This window comes from Nanorana parkeri, unplaced genomic scaffold (genome assembly GCF_000935625.1).
Source record: "Nanorana parkeri isolate BGI_ZX_2015 unplaced genomic scaffold, ASM93562v1 scaffold838, whole genome shotgun sequence".
In the NCBI taxonomy this organism is placed as follows: domain Eukaryota; kingdom Metazoa; phylum Chordata; class Amphibia; order Anura; family Dicroglossidae; genus Nanorana; species Nanorana parkeri.
Window position 1 is genome coordinate 84,470 of NW_017307106.1, and position 7,926 is coordinate 92,395.

At 42.4% G+C, this 7,926-nt stretch overlaps 1 protein-coding gene across 1 annotated transcript in view; it reads left to right on the forward strand.

The window, feature by feature from the left end:
- CLN5 (ceroid-lipofuscinosis, neuronal 5) overlaps positions 1–3,087 on the forward strand; it is a 31,730-nt gene extending 28,643 nt beyond the window's left edge. The window contains exon 5 of the mRNA XM_018565378.1: positions 3,077–3,087. The gene's annotated coding sequence lies outside the window, so the exon portion shown is untranslated. The remainder of the gene's footprint in view (positions 1–3,076) is intronic.
- The last annotated feature ends 4,839 nt before the right edge of the window (positions 3,088–7,926 follow it).

A 7,926-nucleotide genomic window follows, 5' to 3' on the forward strand; every position in this document is an offset into this window, starting at 1 on the left:
AGAAGAAGGTACAGGTCTGTGAGAGCCAGAACTCTTGCTTGTTTGTAGGTGACCAAATACTTATTTTCCACCATAATTTGCAAATAAATTTGTTCCAAATCAGCCGATGTGATTTGTCTGGATTTGTTTTCTCATTTTGTCTCTCATAGTTGAGGTCTACCTATGATGCCAATTACAGGTCTCTCTCATCGTTTTAAGTGGGAGAACTTGCACAATTGGTGGCTGACTAAATACTTTTTTGCCCCACTGTATATATATATATATATATAAAATAATGTTTAAAAATGTAAAAAAATAAATTAAATAAAGATTTTTTTTAAAATATCATAAAAACAAACAAACAATTGGCAGAGCTAGCAGTGACAGCTAGCTCCACCCAACTGTTTCCTATTGGCCGGGACCTGCGAGAGTCTTCCAGCAGGTCCCGGCCAATGAATGACAACTGGGTGGAGTTGGCCATGATGTCACGGCCGCCTCTGCCCAGTTGCCATTGTTTAATGAGCTACGGCTGATACTTCGACTTGCTTTGTGAATAACCCCCTAAGTGATTTGAGGACACAGCAAATGCCTAAGAAGGAGATGGAGACAAAGACATAAGAGACAAACTGAAATGAACTTTTTAGAAACTATTTTAGTGCATCACTTTTGTACAAATTCAAGAAAACTATATTGCTAATTATTTTTGACACCTATAAACTAGTACAAAAGATCTAATAATTACACAGCTCAGTAGACACATATCACTTACTGATTTAACTGTCCAGGTAAAAGAGCAATATACTGTATGCAATACATCATTTAGAAATGTAGTACATTAACATAACTAACTGCACATTTTAATTTATAAAAATACATGTCAAACAATTTGATGCAAAAAAACAAGAAACAAAACATTCAAACTTTACAACAGCGTTAAATGTAATTGTATGCAAAGTGTTAGAGGGTTTAAATACCAACAATTGTATAAATGTGTACCCATCATCAATTTAAAGAGGAAATATTTGCTGTAAAAAGAAAAAGGAATTATTCGTTAGAAGTTGAGCCTAATTTTTTTTTTTTTCCATATAAATGTTTTTATTGTTTTAACACACAGTACATCCAACAGAATGAAACATTACACAACATGGTGCGCAGACCATTATCTTGGTAGGAGAACATCTAGCAGTATTATGTAGGTACATTGTGATACATATGTATGGGGTGGTTACAGATTTCGAGGTAATCATATTGTATGGCATTAGATCTGGGGAGACAGAGGACTTTAGGATCAAGTGTGGAAGAATGTGCCTCTATCCTGACAGCCACGAAAGCAGTTGGGAGAGCAATCGGGTTTATAGGTAGCCACTCTAGTAGGCACCAAGTACCATCTCATTAGTACTTTATAATTGAGTTCCAACATGCTTGCACATCTTGAACTGCTCCTAGTATTAGCCCAGGATTGTTCCCAGGTTTCGTCATCTACAGTCAACTCAAGGTCCCGAGTCAGTTTGCAACTGCCAGAAGTGAGTGAGGTTGCGGATGGTCCAGGCCTTGAATCTAGACGGGTCTGTTAGTGCGGGGGTGAAGGAAGGATTATCTAGGAAGGACATAAGTGGTAGGTGTGGGGAGATGAGACCGTATTGAGCTTTGGTAGAGTCCCACAGTCTGAGGGAATGGGAGGTTATGGGGTTTGAGATGGGGGGGTCTTCGTTTAGGGGCCAGCCATAACAAGTTAGCCACTGGAGCCTAATTTTTAAAAGTGTAAGGGAGACAATCTGTGTTACCACATTAAAGTGATGTTGAAGTCAAAAGGGTTTTATTCTATGTCAGTTGCTGATTGAATCACTATTACATTGGATGCTGCTCCTTAATGTTTACAAGTTTTAGCTTCCTGCAGAATCAGCTGGTCCACTGAGCCCTGGCCCTGATATCCTGTTTTAGGTTGGCTCATTTCCCTTGCAGGTTGCTATGGAGCCACCAATGTGAACAAACACACAGACTCCGCAAGGAAAAGTCACTCCCTGCTCCTCCCTCCATCAATAGTAGATGGGCAGCTGCTGGAGACATCTCTTTCCCTTGTGATCTTGTACTGGACAGGAAGTTCAGGGAAGCTGAGCAGAGTTGGAGCCAACTGTTTAGAAACATGATGACTGCTGGGCAATTTATATTTGATCTGGAGTAATTATTGAGCAAACATTTGAGAGTTTAACACTTTTTTAAGCTGCCAGCTTCCTACTTTGCAACATCCGAAAATGAAAAGCAGGTGGAAAAGGCCACAGCAACCAGATTCAAGCAAGTCAGATTCTAACTGAGAGAATCCTCAAAGCATTGTCTGAATGACAGGTTAAAAACAGATTTTTCAGTGGTAGGTACATTAACAAGCCTCCATCTGCCATTTTAAATGTATAGTGTGAGTCCTTTAAAGAACTCTGGGGGAAAAAAATCCTAATCCTTTCAATGGGGCTTCCCCCACACTGCAAGGGTAAACGTCCTTTTTTTTCTCACAAGTTATACTCACCACTGAGCCGAAGTAACAGCCGAAGTAGGGAGAAGGGCCGGCCGTTCTCCCCGTAAATGACAGCTCTCTTCAGCCGCCGGAGCCCTTCGGTTCAGTCGACCGGTTCAGTATTCACTATAGCCCGTACAGCAGATGAAGGGCTTCGACTGGACTGAGCCGTCATGACACCCGAAGCGGGGCAAAACAACCTGCCAAAGGGCGGCCGTAAGCCCTGAAAATGACAGCTGGGCGGAGCCAGCTGTGATCTCACGCCTCACTCCACCCAGTTGTAATGACAGATCAACGTCGCCAAATGACCTGGGGACGCTGACCTGTCATTAAATAACTGGGCGGAGTCGGCTGTGATGTCACAGCAAGCTCCGCCCAGTTGTTCATTGGCCGGGACCTGCTAGAAGACTCTGGCAGGTGCCGGCCAATAGGAAACCGTTGGGCGGAGCTAGCTACGCCCAATTGTTTTTTTTCTTTTCTGTAAAATATTTTGATTTTATGTTTAATTTTCCTATTTTGTATAAGTTTTTTAATAATTTTTAGACCTTTCCTTTTTTTTCATTCTTTTCTATTCTGCTCGGTACCACGGAGGTCCTGAGCAGAATAGCCAAGCCCAATGCCGCCCGGCAGCATTCGGCTATTCATTCACTGCCATTTGGCTATGAGAATAGGGGCGAACGGTAGCAAGTGAGCTGCTGGAGCTTCGGCTCAGCCGATCCAGATGTTGGATCGGCTGAGTCGAAGTCCCTCTGCACTTCGGCTCAGCCAATCATGCAGAACATGTTTGGCTGAACGAAGGCAGCCAACGTATGGCTGATTTTAACCGATGTACGGCTGAAATCAGATGTACAAGACTGAAGTGAATAGCCAAACAATGTTCGGGTCACTTCACTTCGGCTGGGTTATTCACTCGGCTGCCTTCGGCAGCTTTGTGAATAACCCTGTTAATATTTTAAAGGATGCAATTCCTAGTGTTTCCCAAACATCACAATCTTCTTCTGAGCAAACAGATTATTCCAGCATGAGCTTTTCAAATACTAAATGCATCTTTTAGCCTTGACAGCTAGATTGTCATTATTACCATACTCAATTACCCCTTTACTGCACTAAATTGTTACCCTAAAAACTCAGAATTGAAAGATTAATAGAAAGTGTGACTGGCTTTCATGGAGAATAACTTCTTATTTTCATCTCACTGTACGATGTGTACATGGAAAATGTGACAAGAACGGGAGTCAGCATTTTCTTTAAACTAACATCAACTGTGCCAATACATCTCACATAAATCTCCAAGGAGCATAAAACTGTCTAAAAAAAATACAGCCAAGAGCATACTAGTAAGTGAATTTGATGTGGCTGTTCTTCAAGTAGTAAATAGTACAAAAATGAATGTAACAAAGGTGTCACTACATGAACAGTAAGAAGGAAAAACCCAAAAGAAAGCAGAATCTACATAAACATTCTATGGAAAATCATATAGACACAAAGAGATACAGATTTTCAGGTGACTGAGAAGGATATCACACTTGTAAGGCACTATAAAGTCTTTTAAACCTCAATGCTTACAAATATTGAATAATAATTGATGTACAAGTTTATAATGTAGTTTGACTATTATTAATATACACCTTTCATATCATTGAATGCAAGTTTCTTTTTTTCTACTATTATTATTATTTGGTCGGGAGATGGCATATTAATTCTATACAAATAAGGGTTATTTCTGAAATATATTTATGTCAAAATAATTGGCCCCAATTCCAAAAGCATACACTGATAAAAATCGGTTTCCTTCGACCATATATAACAAGATGTTGATGTTGCCTGGAGCAGTTCTCCTACAATTCATTATGCGGCCTTGTGCAAAGCAGCATTGCTCAGATTTCCCCTTGCCTTTGTTTTGCTATACTGTATACAATGGAGAAACGCGACGCAAGTTTCTGTAGCTGGCTTTTCTGCAGCATTTAATAACATTAGTGTTGTATGAAAGTCCTGCTGTACATTGGGTCTCTTTCTTTAGATTGAGAGTGGGTAGCAGATCCAATGTATAGAGAAACCCATAGAACTGTATCAACATAGCTTCCAAATCTCAAACAACCCCAAAAGAATCCCTATTAACCTCTGTAAATATAAACTGAACAGAAACATCAAACCAACCCTCAAGCCAGTCACTTGTACCAGGTCAGGGACACAAAATGGTCAGCATGTATTGGCCATTGACATGATTTGACTTCTTTGACAGCGACAGACCATCCAAAATAAATACTTAAGATATCAGTGATTGTGGTCAGTTACTTAGGCTTCCGAAGTCTTCATGACCCCTACTGATACCAACCTGATGTGTGCCATGATTTTATGGTCAGCGTGCCAAATAAGGGGGCACACTCTAGTGAAATGATAGAACCTGGGGAAGGGCGGGAGGGTCAAGTGCGACCTCGCGGTGACGTGCCTAGGAGCTCCCTGTCACCCTTAAGGGGAGGAGAGCCGCCGCAACTCCTCCCACAAACACGGCCAAGATACCTTGGCCTATTACTTGTCAGTTTTGTTACTACCCATCTTTGGGTGCCATGCATCTCCCGTTGCATTCTCCATAATATGAATGAAGTACCGTCTGAGGAGAGGGAGGCAGCCTCTAAAGACCATGGTAGTTATAAAGACCTGGTAAACTAAAGTAAGCCCCCCCTGTCATGACAGGGATGTCATTTCTGGCACTGACCCAGAAGTAGGCAGTTTAGGAAGGTCTACAGTCCAAATACTTCTACCAGGTCAGGGACACAAAAGGGTCAGCATGAAAGCCAGGCAACTAGCATTTTTATAAGGGGAGGTCACTAATGGCAGACTCCATGTTTATTTTATGGAAGTTTGTAAACGTAGATTGATTCATATCCGCCTGATATTTCTTTGTTTTAAAATGAGCTTTACGAATGTCGTCATTCAAGTTTCAGTGGCCTTTATTTCAAACATGAATGCTAAATACATACAGTATATGGGGGCTGCTTCACCTGCCAAAGGATTTGCATTTCTGGTCAGCCAGTTTTGAGATTTACACAGCTGTCACACAGAGCAACCCAGGCTGAAGACGCGATTTTTCTCTGCTGCACTTCAGTAAAACTTACAGGTTTCTTCCCCACCCTCTCGTGACTGGACATTAGAAGGAGAAGCATCAGACTTTGTCAATCTGTTCTCTTCTCCGATCGGCATGTTTCTTGCACTACAGCACAACCGGTTGGCTCCTTGTGCTGCTTCTCCCTCCTCCAGTCTGAGCTGTGCTTTACAGGAATTGCAAAAGGCTGTTTCCAAATGAAATTCAGGTACTTACACTGGATGCATAGGAAAAAATTATACATGTAATAATTTATGAATAATTACATGAATTTGTCTTTTACAGATGCCCGGAGTACAGCTTTAACAGTGTACTGCATTACCGTGTAGGTCGGGGACACTAGTAGCAGGCAATGAAAAGCACAGAACTGCTGTTAGAAGCAGTCATTTGGGTTATTAGTACAGTGATAACTGAATTAATACACATTTTGGATACTAACCTCTGTGCCCCTTAGCTCAAGAATAAGTGTAACCCCTCCCCCCCCCTCGAAAAAAAAAATAAGATGGCTGTGAAAGTCACCAGCTTTGGCTGGAGAAAGAACTACATTTATAGTTGAAATGCTTGTATAAAGTCATAGGGGATGGATGCAGATGTAGGAGGTGGGCCATAGTCCCCGCCCCCCACCCCCCTGGTTTCCACACTGTGTGGGCCCAGAAGTATGGGAATTTGTCTTTTTGATCCCTAACCTGGGCACCTGTGGGGGGAGGGTTCATTAAAATGACTAGGGATGCACATATATCTATAGCATGGAGCCAGCTTCCCAGGCAATCAGGAATCCGGACAGCATTTCATTACCCACTGCACGGCTTCCCTATTGGCCGGAATTGCAACATCCCATCCAATCAGCATGGAGCCGGCTTTGTGGACAATCAGGAAGCCAAACTGAGACTCATTACCCGTGGCCTGGCTTCCTGATTGGCCGGGAAGCCGGTCCATGTTCCCTCGTGGTACTGCCGGTCAGAGAAAATCTCCCTCTGACTGGAAGTTCTGGTATCGGAGCATTTGGACGAGTACCCGCCCAAATACTCGGTATCGGTGCATCCCTAAAAATGACACATCATTATTACATCCCTTAATTGCAAAGAACTGGCTGAACGTGATGAGTAAATGTCTTTTTTCCAACCTCATTAACATTATCAGGACTTTGAATAGGCTGCCTTGTTAATTCGGCAGAGTGAAGAACAAACTATAATAAGCAAACTGCTGTAACTAACAGTAGCCAATCAGATTTTGGTTTATTGCAGTCAGCTCTGTGATAGACGAAGGGTTCATGGCAATGGGCTTTGTTTATTCTGCGTTTGCAATGCACCTCAAGCACAGATCAGCCAAATCCCACAGACCTTAATGGAGTAGTACACATGGCAGTTCAGAGATTGCATTTGACCTGCTTTGCATTGCACGGTTTCTTTGATGCAGCGTTTCCTATTGAGCTGCATTTGTACTGTAGACAAAGCAGGTTAAGCAGCCTTTTCTTATTAAACGTTGCATTTTCCATTTGAATGCAGCTGCATGTCTTATATAGAGAACACAATGGTTGACTAGAACACCCATGCATATGAACCCCAACTCCGTTTGGTTGCCATTTCTCACTGCTTTATGTCCTTTTTGTCTTACTATATTAACAGAGTTTCTTCCTTTTACCACCTTCCACTGTTGCCTGTTCAAAGTGGCACTGAATAACTAGATCTGATCATTTCGAAACGTCTGGGCAGATGGCCTGATTTTCAAAAATGTGCCGTCAACTAAAACAGACCTGTTGTATGCTGCCCAGACTGAACTAACAGATGCCATGGAAAAAGCAATCTGCAAGAACAGAGCTTTAGAATACTGTATATTTTTGTTTCCTTAAATGTTTAATATAAATCCTGAGGTTTCTACATTTATATCCACCACCTACATAGTTTTTACACCGACACTTCATGCAAGGATAAACGGTGACCATAGGTATGAACGTTTCATCCAAACTTGTATCTCCTGAGTGCACACATATATGGACTCTGCAAATTGGTTGAGCACAAGCCTTATTTTGGGGGAAAACAGCCATTAGCTGTGAAAATCCACTTGGTTGACACTGGTCTCCATCCAGGGCTGGGTTTACCCTCGTTGCTGCCCCAAGGCCAGGTTCCTCAATGTGCCCCCCTACCCGCGACATCGCTGAGATCACTTGTACAAAATAAGCAGCGGCTTCTCCGCTCTACATTTAGCTCTGCTTGCCCAAAGCAGGGCTAAATGTAGAAAACAACCACTCGCCCTGAGCCCGGAACTGCATGTCGTGGGCATCAGGAGATAGGAGTTCCACACCTCTTTCTGCCCCCTCTACTCCCTGCTGCCCCGAGGC